At 36.6% G+C, this 14925-nt stretch overlaps 1 protein-coding gene across 8 annotated transcripts in view; it reads left to right on the top strand.

The window, feature by feature from the left end:
• The window catches only part of SENP7 (SUMO specific peptidase 7), a 142080-nt gene that overhangs the window by 75081 nt on the left and 52074 nt on the right, over window positions 1–14925 (top strand). The gene's annotated exons all lie outside the window — the stretch shown is intronic.

Genomic DNA, 14925 nt, shown 5'->3' with positions numbered 1-14925 from the left:
AACTCTATTTTTTGTGAACTTGAATTTTTTTTCATTTTGAAAAATATAGTTTCACTTAGGTTTTAGTGAATTATCAGTGACAATTTTAACTTTATACTTTGTTAGGTCTCTTTCTAAGTTTGCCCCTGAAAAATGAGAATTTCAGCAGCATAATCCAGTAACTAAAGTTAATATGTAATTGGAGGTATTAGAAATTTATCCACTTTGTACTATAGATGTTTGTTTTTGCCTCTTCTGCATAGACCATGAGCTTCTTTAGAAGAGGTATAATGTCTTATTTGCATTTATATATACCCAGAGTTTTGCTCAATATGTTTTGAATTTTGTGCACTTGGATTAATGCTCATGTCATTTAACTTTGAACTTCAGTTTCCTGAGGTTTTTTATTTTATTTTTTTCTTTTAAAAAAATATAGACGTGGTCTCACTGTTGCTCAGGATGGTCTCGAACTCCTGAGCTCAAGCTATGCTCCCACCTCGGCCACCCAGAGTGTTAGGGTTACAGGTGTGAGCCACTGCGCCCGGCCCCAGTTTCCTGAGTTGTAAAAAGAGAAGTAATTTTGAATGCCCTTTCTACCTTACAAAATTATTTTATTATCTCTTTTAAATCTCACATGTGACAATTCTTTGTGTACATAAAATATTATATAAATGAAAATGTATATCAAAAGATACTTTCTATAGGAAAAACTTATGATGTACTACTATTGCCATGGAATTAAGATGACATCAGTGCACATTCATGCTGTTATGAAAAAGAGCACTGTTATCAAGATTCTGTGAAACTATCAAATTGTAATCTCTACATTTCAGGCTTTATACCAGGGGTCCTCAAACTACGGCCCGCAGGCCACATGTGGCCCACCGAGGACATTTATCCCGCCACTGCCTGTCCTGCTTAGCAGCTGACTCATCCTGGGCCCACAATGTGCATGTGTGGAATGTGTGCTGCACTCTCCAACAGCCCTCCAATGGTCTGAGGGACAGTGAACTGGCCCCCTTTTTAAAAAGTTTGAGGACCCCTGCTTTACACCAATCTGGGGTTAAGGTTTAATAATAATGGGTGCAAAATTTCTGGCTGCTCCCCAAATCTATTCAGTTGGAACTCTAGCTTTCACTCAAGTCCTTGCTAAACAGTTATGAAACTTCCAGGTCACTTTGACGTGGGCCTTGAAAATTCATTCTCTTGGTGGCAATTTTCTTTGATTCTTGTGTCGGATAAGCAGAAACTTTGGAGCCAGACATCTGATTTCAGTTCTTAGCTGTTCTGCTAATACACTGACTTACCTTGGGCAAGTTACTTATCCTATCTTTAAAACAGAAATAATAATACATACCTTATAGGATTAGTGTGGAGATTTTTTAAGGAGGTAACCTATGCAAAGTTCCTAAAATAATGCCAGAAACTTAGTAGGTGATTATTAAATGGTAGTCATTATTTTTCTCTCTTTATTGCTGCTGTTATCAAAAGTGCCATTAAATGCTGTTGCTATAGTTGATGCATTGAAGTCTTCTATGCTGAGGGTTCCATCATCTGATCCTGAGACCACTGTTGCCATTGTCAATGCTGCTGATGCAATTAACACAGCCTCATTAGCATCACCATTTGGTTTGAGGAGTACTGAGCTCCTTAAGCCAAGGTTTAATTCTTTCTTTCCTTTAAATGAGTTTATTTTAATCCTAAAATTCGCACAGAACCAAAAAAGAACCAAAGAAATCCTGAGCAAAAAGAACAAAACTGGAGGCATGACATTACTTGACTTCAAAATATATTACAAAGCTATAGTAACCAAAACAGCATGGTATGTGTATAAAAACAGACACATAGACTAATGGAACAGAATAGGGAACCCAGAAATAAATTCACATATTTATAACCAACTGATTTTAAAAAAAAAGTGCAAAGAACATACAGCAACAATAAATGTTGCTGGGAAATTGGATATCCATATGCAGAAGAACAAAACTAGATCCCCATCTCTCACCATATACAAAGATCAACTCAAGATGGAGTAAAGACTTAAACCTAGGACCTGAAACAATAAAATTACTAGAAGAAAACATAGGGGAAATGGTTGAGATTGGTCTAGGCAAAGATTTATAAAAAATATATTTTATTTTATTATTTTTTAATTTTAATTTTTTTTTGAGACAGAGTCTCGCTTTGTTGCCCAGGCTAGAGTGAGTGCCGTGGCGTCAGCCTAGCTCACAGCAACCTCAAACTCCTGGGCTCAAGCGATCCTACTGCCTCAGCCTCCTGAGTAGTTGGGACTACAGGCATGCGCCACCATGCCCGGCTAATTTTTTGTATATATATTAGTTGGCCAATTAATTTCTTTCTATTTATAGTAGAGACGGGGTCTAGCTCTTGCTCGGGCTGGTTTCGAACTCCCGACCTCGAGCAATCTGCCCGCCTCGGCCTCTCAGAGTGCTAGGATTACAGGCATGAGCCACTGTGCCCAGCCAATATATATATTTTATTTCAAAATATTGAGGGGGTACAAATGTTTTGATTACATGGATTAGGCAAAGATTTTATGGCTAAGACCACAAAAGCCCTGACAATAAGAACAGAAATAGACAAATGAGATTATATTAAACTAAAAAGCTTCTGCACAGCAAAGGAAATAGTCAAGAGAATAAGGAGACAATCTGTTAAATGGGGAAAAATATTTCCAAACTATTCATCCATCAAAAGATTAATACTCAGGCCGGGTGCAGTGGCTCACGCCTGTAATCCTAGCTCTCTGGGAGGCTGAGGCGGGCGGATTGCTCGAGGTCAGGAGTTTGAAACCAGCCTGAGCAAGAGTGAGACCTCGTCTCTACTATAAATAGAAAGAAATTAAGTGGCCAACTAATATATATACAAAAAATTAGCCGGGCATGGTGGCACATGCCTGTAGTCCCAGCTACTTGGGAGGCTGAGGCAGGAGGATTGCTTGAGCCAGGAGTTTGAGGTTGCTGTGAGCTAGGCTGACGCCACGGCACTCACTCTAGCCTGGGCAACAAAGCGAGACTCTGTCTTAAAAAAAAAAAAAAAAGATTAATATTCAGAATATACAGGAACTCAAACAACTCAACAGTAAAAACACCAAATGATCCCATTAAAAAATGGGCAAAGGGCATGAATAGACATTTCTTTTTTTTGAGACAGAGTCTCACTCTGTTACCTGGGCTAGAGTGCTGTAGCGTCAGCCTAGCTCACAGCAACCTCAAACTCCTGGGTTCAAGCAATCCTTCTGCCTCAGCCTTCCGAGTAGCTGGGACTACAGGCAGGCGCCACCATGCCTGCTAATTTTTTCTATATATTTTTAGTTGGCCAATTCATTTCTTTCTATTTTTAGTAGAGAAGGAGTCTTGCTCTTGCTCAGGCTGGTTTCAAACTCCTGACCTTGAGTGATTTTCCTGCCTCAGCCTTCCAGAGTGTTAGGATTACAGGCATGAATCATGGCGTCCGGCCGACATTTCTTAAAAGAAGACATACAAATAGCCAACAGGTATATGAAAAAATGCTTAGCATTGCTATTCATCAGGGAAATACAAACTAAAATCACAATGAGATATCAACTTCTCCCAGTAAGAATGACTGTCATTAAAAGACAAAAAACAACAGATACTGGCAAGGATGCAGGTTAAAGGGAAATCTCATATACTATTAGCGAGAATGTAAATTAGTATAGTCAGCATAGAAAACAATATGGAAATTTCTCAAAAAATTAAAAATAGAACTACCATAGAATCCAGCAGTCCCACTACTAGGTATGTATTTAGCAGAAAGGAATTCAGTATATCAAAGGATACCTGTACTCTCATGTTTATTGCAGCACTATTCACAATAACAAAGACATAGACTCAAATGTCCATCAGTGGACAAATGGATAAAGAAAATGTGGCATATATACACAATGAAATACTATTTGGCCACAAAAAGGATGAAAGTTGTTATTTGCAGCAACATCGATGAAACTTGATACATTATCTTAAGTGTAATAAGCTAGGCACAGAATGACAAATACCACATATTCTCACTCATTTGTGGGAGCTAAAAAGAATTGATGGAGGTAGAGAGTAGAATGATAGTTACCAGAGGCTGAGAAGGGTGTGTGTGTGTGGGTGGAGGGGATGAAAAGAGATTGGTTAATAGTTACAAACATATCTTTAGGTAGAAGGAATAGTTCTAATGTTCACTAGGAAAATAGGGTGAATATAGCAGTGCGTGCTGTCTGGGGGATCCGTATACTTGTAGCCCTGACTTGGGTGGTACAAGGGCAATTTATATAACTGAAGTATTTGTACCCTCATAATACTCTGGAATAAAAAAAGAATAGAGTGATTATAGTTCATAACAATGTATTGTATATTTCAAAATAGTTAGGAGAGAGGACTTAGAATGTTCTCAACACATAGAAATGATAAATGTTTGAGTAGATGGATTCCCCTACTTGATGATTACATGTTCCATGGATGTAACAAAATATCGCTTGTATCCCATAAATATGTACAAATATTATGTATCATCTAAAAGTAAAAATAAAAATAAATGAATTCATTTTGAGGCAAATTCATAATACCCCCATGGAAATACATTGTAAGTATGGCCATACCATTATTTTGGTAGATATGACCCCAGTATAAGTGAAATGCAGAATGAATACAAGATAGGCTCAGGATGGGTCACTGTTGTAATTAACCTCCTCCCAGCCTGCCTATCTCAAAATCAGGAAGAGTAATAGAAATTATTTAGATCTTTTCTGAAGGATACTTGGTGTTCTGACATTATTGTTATTGTTCTGTTATTGTAGAAAATGCGGTAAACTCCCCAGCTCTTGTTAGGAAAATATAATGTCAAGTAGCAACTGTTAAAATTTGTGGGTTAAAGAATTAGGGTAATGACTGGAAACTGAGGAAGTTTCCTCTGAAAACCTCGCACTTGTGCCCTTAAGGATACATATAAAAAAATGTTATATGAAAGACTAAAAGTCTTACCTTAGTCTTAGTTTGTCCAGAACTGTTATTACTGTTATAACTTGTTATACTGTTATTACTGTTATAACTTGAATGGAATTATGTAGGGAAAAAAATCTTGTGTTTTATATCAAAAATCAAGGAATGATAGAAAACACTAATGGTGAATAGAAAATTTAAATTGGTCTCCTTGAAGTAGCATATTTGTTTCTTCTACATGACAGTTTTTTAAATTATACCATGTAGATCTTTAATTATTTAGCTTTATATTACTTATGCAACAAACTTTTAGCTAACATTTATTAAGTCTTTCCTATGATATTATCACTGTGAAAAATACCATACCTGTATTAACTCTTTTAGCATAGGTTTGAATTGCATTTCAAGCAATTTGCTTAACTTATCTATGCCTCAGTTTACCTCACCTATAAAATGATAATACCTATGTGTGTTGGAGGAGCAAATGAGAAAATGTATGCAAAACATTTATTGTTATAAGATGTTATAATGAGTTAGAACTTTTATTATTCCTATTTGGAGTTATTGATAGATTTTTGTTTTATAAGTATTTTTTATAAATACTGTCACTTTTAGCAATTTTGACATGTGCAATACATTATTTACTATATTCACCATGCTGTGCAGTATATCTTAAAGCGAAATAAAAAGCCAAAACCAAAACTTATTCCTCTAGTCTAATTGCAGCTTTGTACCCTTTAACCATCTCTGTTCCTCCCAGTCTCTGGTAACTACCATTCTACTCTCTATTTCATGTTGGATTGTTTTAGATTTCATATAGAAGGGAGAATATGTCATATTTGTATTTCTGTTCCTTGCTTATTTCACTTAGCATGATGTTCTCCAGTTCTAGCCACATTGTCACAAATAACAAAATTTCTTTCTTTTAAAAGTCTGAATAGTATTCCATTGTGTATGTGTGTGTATATATATATATATATATATATATATATATATATATATATATACACTACATTTTCATTATCCATTCATCTGTTGATGGACAGACACTTAGGGTGATTTCATAACTTGGCTATTGTGAATAGTGCTGCAATAAACATGGAAGTGAAGACATTTCTACAACATAATTTCAAATCATTTGGGTAAATACCCAGAGTGGGATTTCTGGATCATATGCTAATTCTATTTTTAGCTTTTTGAGGAAACTTTATACAGATTTCCATAATGGCTGTACTAATTGGCATTCTCACCAACAATGTACAGTGGTTCCCTTTTTTCCACATCCTCGCCCACAGTTGTTATCTTTCACCTTTTTGATAATAGCTATTCTGACAGTTATGAGATAATATCTTATTGTGATTTTAATTTGCTGCTGTGGTTTGAATATGATTTGTCTCCACCAAAACTGATGTTGAGGCTTGGTTTCCAGTGTGGCAGTATTGGAATGTGGTACCTTTAAGAGATGGTTAGGTTGTTAAGATGGATTAATGTCTTTCTCTGATACTGGGCAGTTCTCATGAGAATGGATTAGTTCACATGAGAATGAGTTGTTATAATGGAGGCTGCCTCTGGGGTTTGATCTCTTTGCACACCCCTGTTTTCTCTTCTGTTTTTCTGCCATACTATTATGAAGCAGCAGGAGGCCCTCAAGAAACCACCAGATGTGGCCACCCAATCTTGAACTTACCAGCCTGGACTAAATAAACCTCTTTTCTTTATAAATTATGTATTCTCAGGTATTCAGTTACAGCAACACAGAATGGACTAAGACATTTACACTTCCCTAATGATTAATGATATTGAGCATTTTTAAATATATCTATTGGCTATTTTTATGTCTTCTTTTGATAAATGTCTATTCAGGTCCCTTGCTCATTTTTAAATCAGCTTATTTGTTTTCTTTCTGTAGAGTTGTTTGAGATCCTTACATATTTTGGATATTAACCTATACTGAGATGTGTGGCTTATTAATATTTTCTCCCAATCCATAGATTGTCTTTTCACTCTGAAAATTGTTTCCTTGTTTGTACATAAGCTTTATATTGTGAGATAATCCCATTTGTCCACATTTGCTTTTGTTGTCTGTGCTTTTGGGGTCATAATCTAAAAATTGTTGCCAGACCAATGTCATATAGGTTTCCCCTTTTGCTTTCTTTCTTTTCGTATTTGGAGACAGGGTCTCGCTCTTTTGCCTGGGTTAGAGTGCAGTGGCATCATCATAGCTCACAGCAACCTCAAACTCCTGGGCTCAAGCAACCCTTCTGCCTCAGCGTCCCAAGTAGCCGGGACTACAGGAATGGCCACCACATCCGACTAATTTTTCTGGGCTCTCTAATCTATTCTGTTGGTCTAAACATCTGTCTTTATGCCAATGTGACACTGTTTTGATTACTGTAGCTTTGTAGAAAGTTTCAAAATCAGGGAGCATGAGTCCTCCAATTTTTTTCTTTATTAAGATTATTTCGGAATCTCTATGAATTTTAGATTGTATTTTTTTTATTTCTGTAAAAAACACCAGTGGGATTTTGATAGAGATTGCATCAAATCTTTATATTGTTTTGAGTAGTATTGAAATCTTAACATTATTCTTTTAGTGCATGAACACTGGGTGACTTTCCATTTATGTATGTCATCTTTAACTCCTTTTAGCGGTGTTTTGTAGTCTTAAATGTACAAGTCTTTTGCCTTCTAGGTCAATTCCCAAGTATTTTATTGTTTTGATGGTGTATTAGTCTGTATGCAATGCTATAAAGGAAATACCTGAGGTTGAAGAATTTATAAAGAAAAGAGGTTTATTTGCCCACTGTTCTGTAGGCTGTACTAGAAGCCTGGTGCCAGCATCTACTTCTATTGAGACCTCAGGGAGCTTCAAATCATGGTGGAAGGTGAAGGGGAAGCAGTCACATCACATGGAGAGAGAGAGAGCAAGAGAGTGGGAACTGGTGCCATGCTCATATGAACTCATTAGCACGGAGAGGGCACAAAGCCTTTCATGAAGGATCCTCTGTCATGACCCAAACACTTCCTACTAGACCCCACCTCTAATGTTGGGGATAAAATTTCAATATAAGATTTGGAAGGGAAAAATATCCAAACTATATCAGATGCTATCATAAAAGGAATTGTTTTCTTAATTTCCTTTTTCATTTATTACCTCTAATAGTGTCTTTGCATGGAATATTTCGTATATTCTACATAAAAGATCATATCATCTGTGAACAGAGATTATTTTGTTTCTTCCTTTGTAATGAATGTTTATTTTGTAATTTTAATTTTTAATTGAGACAGGGTTTTGCTATGTTACCCAGGCTGGTCTTGAACTCTGAGGCTCAAGCAGTCCTCCTGCCTCGGCCTGCCAAGTAGCTGGGATGACAGGCATGCACTACCATGTCTAGCTAATGAATACTTTTTAATTATTATTATTATTTTTTTGCACAATTTTTCTGGCTAGAACTTCCAGTATTATATTGAATAGAAATGGTGAAAATGGCTGTCCTTTTCTTGTTTCTGATATTAGAAGAAAAGACCTTAGCTTTTCACCACTGAATGTGTTAGCTGTGGGTTTCGTGTTTTATTACGTTGAGGTAGTTTCCTTCTATTACTAGTTTGTTGAATGTTTTGTAAATCATGAAAAGGTGTTGAATTTTGTCAGTGCTTTTTCTGTTAGGATTGATTGATCATGGGGCTTTTCTCCTCTATTCCATTATTTTGGTTTATTACATTGATAGATTTTTGTATATTGATTTATCCTTGCATTCCAGGAATAAATATCACTTAGTTATAATATATAATCCTTTGAATATACTGCTGAATTTATTTGCTAGTATTTTATTCAGAGGGTTTTTTTTTTTGTATCAGTGTTCAAAAAGGATTTTGGTCTATAGTTTTATTTTCTTGTAATATTTTTGTGTGGCATTGGTATCAGTGTAATACTGGCCTCATAGGAAGAGTTAGGAGTTATTTTGTCTGATTCCATTTTTTAGATGAATTTGAAAAGGGTTTGTGTTAGTGTTTTAATTGTTTGGTAGAACTTACTGGTGAAACAATCAGGTCTAGGGCTTTTCTTTGATAGGAGACTTTTTATTACTGATTCAGATGCCTTTCTAGTTATGGGTCTGTTGCTGTTTTCTATTTCTTCATGATTCAGTATTGGTAGTTTTTGTGTTTCTATGAATTTGTTTCATCTTGGTTGTCCAACTTATTAGCATACAATTGTTCATAACACTCTTTTATAATCCTTTTTATTTCTGTAGCATTTGTAGTAATGTCCATATTTTTATCATATTTTCATTTCTGATTTTAGTAATTTGACCCTTTCTCATTTTTCCTTAGTCCATCTAGCCAAAGGTCTGTCAATTTTTAAAATCTTTTTGAAAAACTAACTTTTGGTTTAGGCGATTTTCTCTGTTATTCTATTTTCTATTTTATTTATCACTGACATAATCTTTATTATTTTCCTTTTTTCTGCTAGCTTTGGGTTCAGTTTGTTGTTCTTTTTATGCTTCCTAAAGTTTTCAAGTTAGGTTGTTGGTTTGAGATGTTTTTTTTCCTTCTTCTTCTTCTTCTTTTTTTTTTTTTTTTAGAGTTGGGATGGTCTCACTATGTAGCCCATGCAGGAATGCAGTGGCTGTTCATAGGTACAATCATAGTGTGCTAGGGCTTTGATCTCTTGAACTCAAGTGATCCTCCCAGCACACATCACTGTGCCTGGTTCTTCTTTTTTTTTTTTTTTTTTTTTTTTTTTGAGACAGAGTCTCGCTTATTGACCAGGCTAGAGTGAGTGCCGTGGCGTCAGCCTAGCTCACAGCAACCTCAAACTCCTGGGCTCAAGCAATCCTTCTGCCTCAGCCTCCCGAGTAGCTGGGACTACAGGCATGTGCCACCATGCCCGGCTAATTTTATATATATATTAGTTGGCCAATTAATTTCTTTCTATTTATAGTAGAGACGGGGTCTCGCTCTTGCTCAGGCTGGTTTCGAACTCCTGACCTCGAGCAATCCGCCCGCCTCAGCCTCCCAGAGTGCTAGGATTACAGGCGTGAGCCACCGCGCCCGGCTTGGTTCTTCTTTTTTGATGTGAGCATTTACAGCTATAAATTCCCCTTTAGCACTCTTTGGTTGTGTCCCAGGTGTTTTGTTATGTTGTGTTTTCATTTTCATTCACCTATAAGAATTTTCTAATTGCTTTTATGATTTCTTCTTTTACTCATGGGTTAAGAATGTATTGTTTAATTTCCACACATTTAAAAATTTTCCAGTTTTGTTACTGATTTCTAACTTCATCCTGTTGTGGTTGCAGAAGATATTTTGTAGGATACCTGTGTTTTTAAATCTGTTGAGATGCAGTTTGTGGCCTGACATATCATCTTTCCTGGAGAATGTGCCACATGTATTTTAGAAGACTGTATATTCGGTTGTTGTTGGGGAAAGTGTTCTGTATGTGTGTTAGATGTAGTTGGTTTAATGTGTTAAGTCCTCTATTTATTTACTCATTCTTTGTCCAGTTTTTTTTTTTTTTTTTTTTTTTTTGAGACAGAGTCTCGCTTTGTTGTCCAGGCTAGAGTGAGTGCCGTGGCGTCAGCCTAGCTCACAGCAACCTCAAACTCCTGGGCTCGAGTGATCCTTCTGCCTCAGCCTCCCGAGTAGCTGGGACTACAGGCATGCGCCACCATGCCCGGCTAATTTTTTATATATATATATCAGTTGGCCAATTGATTTCTTTCTATTTATAGTAGAGACGGGGTCTCGCTCTTGCTCAGGCTGGTTTTGAACTCCTGACCTTGAGCAATCTGCCCGCCTCGGCCTCCCAAGAGCTAGGATTACAGGCGTGAGCCACAGCGCCCGGCCCTGTCCAGTTGTTTTATCCATTATTGAGAATGAAGCATTGAAGTCTTCAGTTGTTATTGTAGAACTATTTTACTCAATTCTGTTATTTTTTGCTTCACATATCTTAGTAGTTTGTTATTAGGTATGTATATGTTTATAATTATTATATCTTCTTGGTATATGGAACCTGTTATATAATTTTCTTTTCTTTTCTTTTCTTTTTTTTCTTCCTTCCTTCCCTCCCTCCCTCCCTCCCTCCCTCCTTCCTTCCTTCCTTCCTTCCTTCCCTCCCTCCCTCCCTCCCTCCCTCCCTCCCTCTCTCTCTCTCTCTCTCTCTCTCTTTCTTTCTTTCTTTCACCTGTTATATAATTTTCTTCTTTGTCTCTCTCTCCTTCCTTCCTTCCTTCCTTCCTTCCTTCCTTCCTTCCTTCCTTCCTTCCTTCCTTCCTTCCTTCCTTCCTTCCTTCCTTCCTTCCTTCCTTCCTTCCTTCCTTCCTTCCTTCCTTCCTTCCTTCCTTCCTTCCTTCCTTCCTTCCTTCCCTCCCTCCCTCCTTCCCTTTCCTTCCTTCCTTCCCTTCCTCTTTTTTTTGAGTTGGGGTCTTTTTTTTTTTTTTTTTTGAGACAGAGTCTCGCTTTGTTGCCCAGGCTAGAGTGAGTGCCGTGGCGTCAGCCTAGCTCACAGCAACCTCAAACTCCTGGGCTCGAGTGATCCTTCTGCCTCAGCCTCCCGGGTAGCTGGGACTACAGGCATGCGCCACCATGCCCGGCTAATTTTTTATATATATATCAGTTGACCAATTAATTTCTTTCTATTTATAGTAGAGATGGGGTCTCACTCTTGCTCAGGCTGGTTTTGAACTCCTGACCTTGAGCAATCCGCCCGCCTAGGCCTCCCAAGAGCTAGGATTACAGGCGTGAGCCACAGCGCCCGGCCTGAGTTGGGGTCTTGCTATGTTGCCCAGGCTGGTTTCAAACTCCTGGGCTAAAGGGATCCTCCTACCTCAGCCTCTTGAGTAGCTGAGATTACAGGTGCACACCACTGCACCTGCCTCTTGTTGTCTTTTTGATCTTAAAGTCTATTTTGTCTGATTATAATAAAGCTATTTCTACTCTTTTTGGTTACTTGCATGGGATATCTTTTTCTGTCCCTTCACTTTTAACACGTTGTGCCTTTAGACCAAAGGTGAGTTTTTAATAGACATAATATAGTTGGATCACATTTTTAAAAATCCATTCTGCCAATTGTTGTCTTTTTATTGGAGAGTTTCATCCATTTACATTTATAGTAGTTATTGACACGGAGGGAGTTCTGTCATTTTGTTATTTTCTGTATGCCTTATAGTTTTTCTTGACTCATTTTGTGTATTACTATCTTCCTTTGTGCTTAGTTGAGTTTTTGTAGTGAAATGTTTTAATTCCTTCCTCATTTCCTCCTGTGTATTCTTTAGCTATTTTCATTGTAGTTACCATGAGGATCACATTTAACATGCTAAACTTAATAGCACTCTAAATTGAATTTATTCCAGTTTAACTTCAATAACATCAAAAGCTCTTTTATACAGCTCAGTCCCCATCCCCTTTCAATTAATGATGTCACAAAATTATATCTTTATTCATCGTGTGTTCAAAAAATAGTCTAATAATTGTTTTTAAAATGTATTAGTCTCTTAAATTATGTAAAAAACAGAAAGTAGAGTTATAAAACACAGTTACAGTAATACTGACTTATAATTCTTTGTGTATTTACCTTTACATCATCTTCATTTGTTCATATGGCTTCTAGTTACTTTCACATTTCATATCATTTCAACCTGAAGGATTTCTTTTAGTATTTCTTGCAGAGTAGAAATGTTATAAGAAAGTCCCAGGTTATTATTTGTCTGGGAATGTCTTAATTTTTCATATATAGAATTTCTGGTTGACCATTTTTCCTCTAACACTTTGAATATATCAACATACTGCCTCTGGCCTTCATAGTTTCTGATAAGAAATATGCTTATAATTTTATTGGGGATCTTTTATATATGATGAGTTGCTTTTCTGTTGTGCTTTCAAGATTCTGTTTTTGTCTTCCAACAGTTTAATTATAATGTGTCTTTTTTTGGGGGGGTTATCCTATTTGGACCTTATTGAGCTTCTTGAATGCTTATATTCATGTCTTTCATCAGATTTGGGAAGTTTATAGCCATTATTTCTTTATATAATCTCTCGTCCCCTTTCTTTCTCTCTTCTCCTTCTAGGACCCTTAAAATGAGTAAGCTGGTTTGCTTTATTGTGTCCCCCATAGATCCCATAGACTCTGTTCATGTTTCCTTAATCTTTTTTTCCTTCTGTTACTCAGACATGATCATTTCATTTGTCATGTTTGAGATTCATTGATTTATTATTCTGCCTGCTCAAATACACTTTTGAATTCTTATAATGAATTTTTAATAGCAATATTGTCCTTTTTCACTCTAAAATTGTATTTTGGTTCATTTTTATATTCTTTGTCTCTTTTTTGACATTTCCATTTTGTTCACACATCATTTTGTTGACTTTAATTCTTTTGACTCTTTGAGAATCTTTAAGGCAAGTTGTTTTAAAGTCATTTAGTAACTGTGCCATCAAGTTTTCTCAAGGATGATTTCAGTTTATTTAATTTTTTTTCAATTGAGGCTAATACTTTCTGTTTTTTGTATGCCTTGTGATTTTTTTTGTTGTTGACATGGTGTAATATTGTCCTTGATATCAGATTCTTTTCCTTCCTCAGGGTTTGCTGGGTTTTGTTACTTTTTTTCTTTTAAAAATTATTGTTATAGGGTTTTTATGCCAGGAATCAGACTGAGGTATAAACTTAAAGGTCTTCTCAGAGGTTTTCTAAGCTTGTACATTTTGCTGGGCATATGTGATAAGTTTCTAAAATCCTCCATATATATATATTTGCATTTTAATGTTCTAGTCCTTAAGTGTTGGACTTTCAAAAGTAGAAAAAGGAAAAACTGAAGGGAAAAGCTCATTCACTCCCCATATCTAGGGAGGGCATTAATCTATTCATTTGGGATCTGTCCCTGCTATAGTTTGGATGTTTGTCCCCAAAGCCCCACATTGAAATCTGATTCCCAATATTGGAGGTGGGGCCTAATGGGAGGTAGCTGAGTCTGTGCCATCCTCATGATAATGCATGAGTTCTTGGTCTTTTAGTTCCATAGAGTGCTGGTTTTTAAAAATAGACTTTGGCCAGGCGCGATGGCTCATATCTCTAATCCTAGCACTCTGGGAAGCCGAGACGGGTGGATTGTTTGAGCTCTGGAGTTCAAGACCATCCTGAGCAAAAGTGAGACCCCATCTCTACTAAAAAAATAGAAAGAAATTAGCTGGACATCTAAAATATATATATATATATATATATATATATATATATATATATATACACACACATACATACATACGTATACACAGAAAAAACTAGCTGGGCATGGTGGCACATGCCTGTAGTCCCAGCTACTGGGGAGGTTGAGGCAGGAGGGTTGCTTGAGCCCAGGAGTTTGAGGTTGCTGTGAGCTAGCCTGATGCTATGGCGCTTTAGCCCGGGCAACAGAGTGAGACTCTGTTTAAAAAAAAAAAAAATAGCCTGTTTCCCCCCCCCCCTTACATCCTCTTTTACTGTATGATCTCTGCACATGCCAGTTCCCCTTTACATTCTGCCATGAGCATAAGCAGTCTAAGGCCCTCACCAGAAGTAAAGGCTGTCACCAAGCTTCTTATACAGTCCATAGAACCATGAGCCAATATCCTCTTTTTTTATACATTACCCAGTCTCAGGTACCCCTCTGGGTTTTATGAAGATTTAAAAAAATCTTTGATTTTTTTGCAGTTTAGTATGATTATGCCAAGGTGTTATTTTTTGGACATTTTATCCTGCTTGGTGTTCTTTGAACTTCCTTGTCTGTTGTTTAGTGCCTGACATTTATTTGGGGAAATTCTCAGGCATTATTCCTTCACGTATTTCTTATGTTTCTTTCTTTCTTCTCCCTGTAGTACAACTATAACTTTTGTAGTTTTCCCAAAGTTCTTCAATATTATCTTTTTTCCAGGCCTTTTTTTCTTTTTCACTTGCCTGTTTTGGAAATTTTTCTCAGTATATACTTAGAGTCAAAGATTCTTTCCTTTCCCA

The sequence above is a fragment of the Microcebus murinus genome, chromosome 1, assembly GCF_040939455.1.
Source record: "Microcebus murinus isolate Inina chromosome 1, M.murinus_Inina_mat1.0, whole genome shotgun sequence".
NCBI lineage: Eukaryota > Metazoa > Chordata > Mammalia > Primates > Cheirogaleidae > Microcebus > Microcebus murinus.
The sequence above is the reverse complement of the archived record's forward strand: the minus strand, read 5'-3'. Positions and strand labels throughout refer to the sequence as shown.